This window comes from Octodon degus, unplaced genomic scaffold (assembly GCF_000260255.1).
Source record: "Octodon degus isolate 3935 unplaced genomic scaffold, OctDeg1.0 scaffold00361, whole genome shotgun sequence".
NCBI classification, from domain to species: domain Eukaryota; kingdom Metazoa; phylum Chordata; class Mammalia; order Rodentia; family Octodontidae; genus Octodon; species Octodon degus.
In genome coordinates, this window is record NW_004524937.1 from 235,363 (window position 1) to 243,667 (window position 8,305).

At 39.0% G+C, this 8,305-nt stretch overlaps 2 pseudogenes; one reads left to right on the plus strand and one right to left on the minus strand.

Annotated features, from left to right (window-relative positions):
- The first annotated feature begins 606 nt into the window (after nt 1-606).
- On the plus strand, nt 607-2,016 carry LOC101580747 (annotated as a pseudogene).
- An 864-nt stretch (nt 2,017-2,880) lies between these two features.
- LOC101581148 overlaps nt 2,881-8,305 on the minus strand; it is a 35,084-nt pseudogene continuing 29,659 nt past the window's right edge.

Consider the following 8,305-nt stretch of genomic DNA (forward strand, 5'->3'; position numbering starts at 1 on the left):
CTAACAAATTTCTCAGATTTCATGAGAGAATGTCAGTATTACTTTCAGAGCAGCAGAACAGGAAAGTCACAAGTATGAGAATATTTCCAGTCCAAATGTCTGTCAGAGACTATAACTTCAAAATTATGGACATTCCAAACTTGTCAAAATTTTGATGAAGGGAAATAATATTTTAAGAAAAGTGCCCAAAGGACAAATAGTCCAACAATTCCTCTAACATTTGAAACAATTCAGTTTGAATCATACCTGTGCAAAGCTATAAACATAAAGAACCTTGATCTCTGCACCATCTTTTGCCAAGGGAAAGACTTAAAACTACTTTTATTGAATCATGATGGCATTATTTGCACTCTCTACAGAATGTTACTATGATGATATCATCAGGAACATCAATTATGACATCACCTGATGACGTCAGACTTACAGATGAAATCACCATCAACAATTAATAGTATAGAGGGACTTTATATAAAAATGATAAAAGCCACTTATGGCAAATCAGCTGACAATAACATAGTAAATTAGGAACAAGACAATGTGGCTACTTTCACCACTCCTGTTCAACATGGTACTCAAAACTACATGTTTTGGTCTTGGAGAATCAAGATGGCTGCGATGGTGGCCACAGTGGCGGCTGAAGAGGACAGAGAGCTCCAAGACCTTTTGGTGTAGATGGTGGAGAACAGTGGCGCCCTGAACCGCATCAAGGCTGAACTCTGGGAAGCTGTGTTTTTAGCGCTTGAGGAGCAAGAAAAAGTAAAGAACAAAACTCCTTTAGTCAATGAGAGCCTGAAAAAAAAATTAAATATGAAAGATGGTCGCTTAGTGCCAAGTCTTGTAGAATTTCTTCGTTTTTTTATTTTTTTTTAATGAGAAAGAAGTAGCTATAAGAGTTTCAAAACTGGTTAGTAGGACAGTTACAAAAATTAATACGTTGCATATTGTTGTCTTCATAGTAGTTATTCAGAGTACAAGATACAGAAATGATATCTTTATAAGCACTATTAGTACAAATCTTTCTTCTCATTGAACTAAGAGAAAGTAGCTGTATATCTATCCTATTTTGTATATGCAGATTATATATATTTTTTCACTACAAAATGGTCCCTCATTTATATCCACCTTTTTTGTTTTGTTTTGTCAGAAATGGATGTTCTATTGCAATTCAAACATTGTAGGTACTTGAATTCAGCAAAACAACCCAATATAGTCCAATAGTCCATAATACTAGTGGGTTATCCACAGAACTGACCATGTCAGAAGTTGTTGACTTGAGCCTTTTACAGCTCCGCATATTAAGATGGCTTTACTTTTTATACCTCACATTTATACTTTTCTGCTGGATGGTTAAGACCAAGTTAAAGCACGACCTATATAACCAAAAATGTAATTTTTGTATCTACCAAGGTCAGTTAAATCTCAGGATTTACCCTGAAATTATGTACAGCAGCTTGTAGATCTTTTGACAGTGTCAGCCATCTGGGTGAGTCACGGACATTGCTTGACCAATTCGCTCAGCTTTTTAATCTTGACTTGACCTTGGCTGTTTTTCAACCTGAAACCAGCACATTTCAAGGTCCTAAAGGATGAGAGAATCTAGCCCAAGATTTAGGAATCATGGAAGCAGAAGGCCCTGTGGGTGGACCATTTCTGTAAGAAGTGATCAGATGCCGTCAACAGAAAAAGAAAGGGCCTGTTAGTGTGGAACATGATCTGGATCTATCTGATGTGCATTCTCCATCAGAGTCACCAGAAGGAAAAATAATCACACACACACACATCCTCTAGTAAGAAGACCAATGGTGAGGCCAGTCAGAGTGGTACAGCTGTGTCCTCATCAGAACCAAAGAGCAAAAGCAGTCTGCACTCACTGACCCATGAAACAAAATTGGATCTTTTTTAACCACTGTCACTTCAGATGTCAAAGACAAAGCTGGCCTTTGTCCAGATGAAGATGATGTGGAAGGAGATTCTTTTTTTGATGATCCCATTCCTAAACCAGAAAAAAACCTATAGTAGGAGAAGTGAACTCTAAAATAAAAACAAATTTAAAAATTTTTTTTAAAAATACTTTAACTGGGATCCAGATATCTAAGTCTAGACATAAATCTCATCAATATCAAGACTAAGATAAGAAATTCCCCAAGGATTCTCAAAATCATGAGGGAGGCTACATCAGACATGCTTGGAACCTTATTATTTTTCTCCCTAAAAGAAACAAAAAGAAATAAGACTGATTGTGCTCCTAATAAATTAAGTAAATTATCATTTGAGTTTATAACTTTATAAATTAAGTTAATAATTTATAAAAGGTTGAATCAAATCTTATTCCATACTGACAAAGGAAAAATTCAAAGACAAATTCAAGCTCTAACAAAACCTCACTCTATTAGTCTTTTGGCTTTACTCATCTACATTGCTTTTTACTAAATATCTAAACCTCAATGCTATCTTGCATTTTATTAGACCCAAAATACTGGAGCTAACCATTCCAATATTTTGAGATTAGTAAAACTACTTTCCAAGATTAACTGATATTCTTATTTCTTTAAGTAAGGAAATCCTTTATTGCTCAGCACAGAAGGCTGCGGAAAAGACTGCAAGCCAGCTGGGTGTGGGGATTTTTTTTATTAGGTTGGTGGTTCCATGGACAGTATGATCTTATAACCAGTACTGATTAGGGAAGGCTTGGAAAGCATGAAAAAGGAAGAGATATTATTCTGGAAGTAAGGAAAGAAGAAGAAAAAAGTGGGCCATGTATTGTTGTTCTTGGGCCCCCACCATATTGGATTACCAACATGATGACTAGGCAGATTTTTTACATGAACAGAAACCCATCATTCCCATCTTTTTGTTGTTAAAAAAGGGATGTTGACTCTGTCAGAATATTTCCTGCTTCACGGGCACATCCTGGTAGGGGCTAGTGTTGGGATGATGGGTGACACCCACGTAGAAGTTGGTGTCAGGTGGCTCAGCCAAGATGAGGAGCTCGTTGGTGAAGACCTGTATCCTGGATTGAAGAAATCTCAAGAAAAGTTTAAGAAGGCAAGGTGCTATGAGGAGTAATATTGTTATCATTCTCACGTAGCTTAGGAGGGGGAGAAGAAAGAGGGCCCATGATCCAAAGGCATGATCCCACCATGACCAGGATGAAGAGGTATACCCATAGCCTAATAGTTGGAATTTTTGTTGAGGTAGTCATGAAGACTTCTTTTTACCTTTTCCATGCTTCTGGATTTGTTTATAAAGTAACAACATTCCTCACCCAGCATAGCATAGGTGCCACCTGTTAAGTAACTTGGGAGATAAGTACTGGACCACTATCTAACTGAATGGTCTGGAGCAGTCCAAATCTGAGGATAACGAGGATTTTAGAGACTATGTCTGTAGTTGCACAAGCAGTGGGGAAAATTTCTGGCCACCCTTAAAAGTGTAAACAGAAGTGAGAGATATTTATAGGTCTTAGGACAGGCATGTGTGTAAAAATCTGTCAATCCTCACCTGGAGTGTGTCCTTGAAGTTGGTGTGCAGGGAAAGGAGGAGACAAATGTCCTTGAGGAGAAGTTTTAGCACAAAGGTGGCAGCCCTGAGTGACTTGGTACATAATGCCTTTTAGGGAGGGATGAGCAGTAATGGTAGTTAGAAGTCTATGTAGAACCTGAGCACCCACATGAAAGCAGTTATATAGGTTGGTGTTGATGATTACAGCTTGTTGAACTGGAAGGAGAAGTTCTGAACCCTGGAGAATCCACCCCAGAGTGTTTTGGCTATAACTTGGCTTGTGAAGTACTTGGAGTTGTTTTAATGAGTGTTGGGGTAGAGCTAAAGTTTTGGGGATGAGGGAAAGGAGATATGAGGGGTGAAACTTTTTTTCATAATTTTATTGATAAACAAATAGCAATGAGACAGTTTCAAATCAAATCGCTAGGACAGTATCAATAACTAACACACTGCATACATTCTTCTTAGTGGTTAATTGCTGTACAAGATGCGGACTTGAGATCCTAATTACAAACACCATTAGAACAAATCATTCTATTCATCAAGAGAATGTAATTATATATCTATCCTAACCACTTTGAATACACAGATACAAAATGGACATTCATCTCTATATCCCTTTTATGCTAAGTTCCGTTATTTGAATATTATAGATGTATAAACTCAGCAAAATATTCTAAAAGAGTCCAGTAGCCCATAATAGTATTGGGTCTTCTATTTAACTGGCAATGTCAGAAATTGTTGACCTGAGTCCCCTACAGCTCCACATAACAGCATGGCTTTACTTCTTATATTTCGTCTTCATACTTTTCTACTGCATGGTTAATACCAAGGTAAAACAGGACCTATGCAACAAGAGTTGTAGCTTTTTGGTCTGAGAAGGTCAGTGAAATCCCCTCAGGACTTATCCTGAGATCCTGTACCTCAGATTGTAGAACCTTTGTCAGTGTCAGCCATGTGGATGAGTCACGGCCATTGCTTGGCCAATGTGCTCTCTGTGAAAGCCTGAGAGAGTGCCTTCTCTACATGTGACTCTCCTTAGGCACACTCTACATCATCGATCACTTTCATCTTTGGCCCCATAATCTCCTTGATCAGAAAATTTGGGACACTACCGAGTTACATGACGTTACAGTACAAGTTCTCATATGTCCTGAGTCTTAATTGACCTTAGGAGGTTAGGGCCAAAATGTTGGCTTTCCTTGAAGCCCTCCTTTTTCTCTAATTTGGTCTGCAAACTTAGGTTGCTAACCATCCAGAAGACAAGTTTATTGTTATTATCAAACGACTTAGGCTATTAAGCTTAACCTCATTATCTCTCTGCATATCAAATATCTTAGGCATAATAAGGAACAGGTATTTTTCATCAAGTATTGATATGTTGAACTTTAAGTCCCTTCATAATATGATAAAAAAAAATTTAAAATTAGTTTATATTTTAAAAATAGGATAAAGAATTCTATGCTTCTCATCTTTGCACATAAGTCCAAAATCTCACCATGTACAACCTTGAAGCAGGACAGTCCCACAGTATTCCTTTTCCTGTCTCTTGCTTTCATTCACCAGGGTGAGGCTTTTGTGAAGCTAATTTGGCCTGTGTGTCAGCAAAGGAGTTGTCCTGAGAAATAGGATCTGATGATGTCTTGTGTCCTCTACAATGAATAACTGCTAATTGTTTTGGAAGATGTGCTGCCTCTAAGAGCTTAAGAATCAGGGGTGCATTGGCACTGGGAGTTCCCTGAGTACCAATCAAACCTTTTCCTTGCCAGATGGCGGCATGAAAATGGAGGATACTAAATGCATATTTTGAGTCAGCATAGATATTTATGATTTTTGTCCTTGGCTAATGTGAAAGCAATAAGTTCTGCCTTTTGTGAGGAGTTCCTGGTGGCAGAGGACTTGCCTCTATTACTCAAGACCCACTGACTATGGAATATCTTGCCCTTTTTGAGTGTCTCTGTTTGTTGAGCTACCATCCATGAACCATGTGTCAGAATAAGTGTATCTGAATTATTGATAACCCTAAGATCTTGAATTAAATGATAGAAGTCATTAGGTAGGTTTATTTATTTATTTATTTATTTATTTATTGTATTTTAGAGTAGGGTCTACAGGATGTTCAGGGCCTTACTACTAGATCAGACTCATAGTGATTCTCCTGTTTACAGCCTCTCAAGTGCTGGGATTAGAGGTGCATGCCACTATGCTCAGTCTCAATTGCCGCTCAGTATGCCCCGTGGGTGGGGCTAGTATGGCAGGCCTGGGGATACAATCCCCATCCTCTGCACCTGTTTGCAAGAGCTTTAATCCACTGAGCTATTTGGCCAGCCTGCCATTAGGTTTAAATACAGAAGAAATGGGAGTATTGCATGGTAAGTGAGCCATTCTAAGAAAATCATTGGTAAGGGGAAGTCAAATTATCGGTTTGTTTATTCATTGGTGTTTAGGGACTATTGGATGTTGGGGAATACAGAGGAAGGCAGAGAGATCCCTGAGACAAACTAGTACAGGGGTATGGTATGAGTGGGACTGAAGTATCTCAGACTACAGTCTTGACAAGAGAAGAGGGAGAGAAGAGCTGGTGGTGCATTGAGGTTGAGTTTGCATGGTGGGGAGAGAAGTGAAAAAGATGTGGAACTTTTGGAGGAGATTTCTCCCCATAAGAGATGTGGAGCAGGTTGTTATTGCAAGGAAATTATGAGTGAAAAACGGTGTCTGGAGTTGGCAGGGAATGGGCCTTGTCTGAAGGGGTCATGTAGGTCAGCCATCAGCATCCACAGTGGAGACCATGGATCACGTGCAATGGTCTGATACCTCATAAAGAATACTATACATGGCCCTTGTGTCAACAGAAAAAAATGTCTTACCTGAGATGTCCAGTGAAGAGGCTCTAACAAAGATTTCTCAATGAGGGCCATTGAAAACTTATGTGTTAAAATGAAGTAAAAATCAGTTTTGCATCATGATTTTATTAATTCATTACTTGATCTTATTCAAAATAAAGCAATATCTTTAAGAACCACATTTTCTACAAGTGCCTAACCGAGTGGTTGTAGCCATATGGATCATCCCTGATGATGCCGCCTTTTGCCTACATAGGACTTTATTTCCTCAGTAGTTGTCTTGGTTACTTTTCTTTCATTGCTGGGGCAAAATACCCAACACCCAAAATTAAGGAAGGAAAGGTTTATATAGCTCACAGTTAGTGGATATTTCAGTCCACATTCATCTGGCTCCAAGGCAAAGCAGTACATGGCAGAGGGCAGCCATTCATGGTGGAGGAAAGAGTAAAGAGCGAAGGGAGGATCAGTGGCTGCAGCTTCTACTAGCCTCTCTCCCTTCCTTATATTGTTTACAGGCTATCCACCCCAGAATTGGTGTGGTACTCACAGCCATAATCCTAGTGTTGGATCATGCATTAATCACAAACTCTAGAAGCCTGCTCCAAGTACTTTGTGAGGCCTTGCAGGGACAACTAGACACAAACCATAACAGTAGTGTTACAGCTAATAATTCAAAAGTCTATAAGGCTACCTAGTATCTGTTGCAGTGTCAAAGTGGATTGTGAAGTCCATTATTTCACTGTTCATTATCATCTTCACCATGAGTGACTGATAAGGGTCATTAATGGACCATTTATGTACCAGAAAGATACTAAGCACTATATATACAAAAAGAGTCCAAAAGGCCACTACTACCTGTGATTCACAACCTAGAAGAAATAAAAGACAAGTATCCCAAAAATGACAGTTCACTGTGACTACAATTTGCAGACCTACTATGAAAACTCCCTTCAAAATGCATCTAAATGAACCCAGGAGTTCTAAGAAGTTTCTTGAAAAGGGCTCTACCTTTAAATATGAAAAGGAATTTGCCTCCTAGATATGCAAAAGGTCAAGAGGCCAAGGCACATACCAATATATGCAATGAATAATGTCCATATAATGTCAATACTGTTTTACAAGAGCTGCTGAAGACGGTGCTCATCCACAATCGCCTTGTGCATGGAATTTGCGAAGCCACCAAAGCCTTAGACAAGTGCCAATCCCATCTTTGTGTGCGTGTATTCAACTTGTAAAGTTAGTGGAGGCCCTTTGTGCTGAGCACCAAATCAACCTGATTAAGGTTGACGATGACAAGAAACTCGGGGAATGCATAGGCCTCTGTAAAATTAACCATGAGGGAAAGTCCCACAAAGTGGTTGGCTGCAGTTGTGTGGTGGTTAAGAACTATGACAAAGAATCACAGGCCAAGGATGTCATCGAAGAATACTTCAAATGCAAGAAATGAATAAATAAAACTTTTGGTTCACTGTAAAAAAAAAAAGTAGCACAAAAATAAATAAAAATTCTTGAAAATACAAAAGTAATAATAATGTCCATATAAAAACAAACATTTATACAAACTAGAAGGAAACACTAACCCATATTTCCCCAAAGCAGCATACCAAAAAAGCCTCAGTAGAGGCCTAGTGCTCTAGTTACCACACTACATAATAAATCACTCAAACACCCTGTGCATGCAGCAGTAATCACTTCCACGCTCTTGCGGTTTCTGTGGGTTAGGCACTTGGAAAGGACACAGCAGTGAAGGCTTCTGCTTTGTGCACAATGTTCTCTGGTGTCTCAGAAGACTTGAAGGCTGAGGCTGGATAACTCACTAGAGTGTGACAATTGATACTGCTTGTCAGCTGGGGACATTAGTGCCTCTGTATGTGTTCTTTCTGCCTGGATTAGTTTGGGCTTCCACACAATATGGTGATTGGAGCCCAAGAGTAAACGCAAAGGTGGAGGGAGAGAGAGAG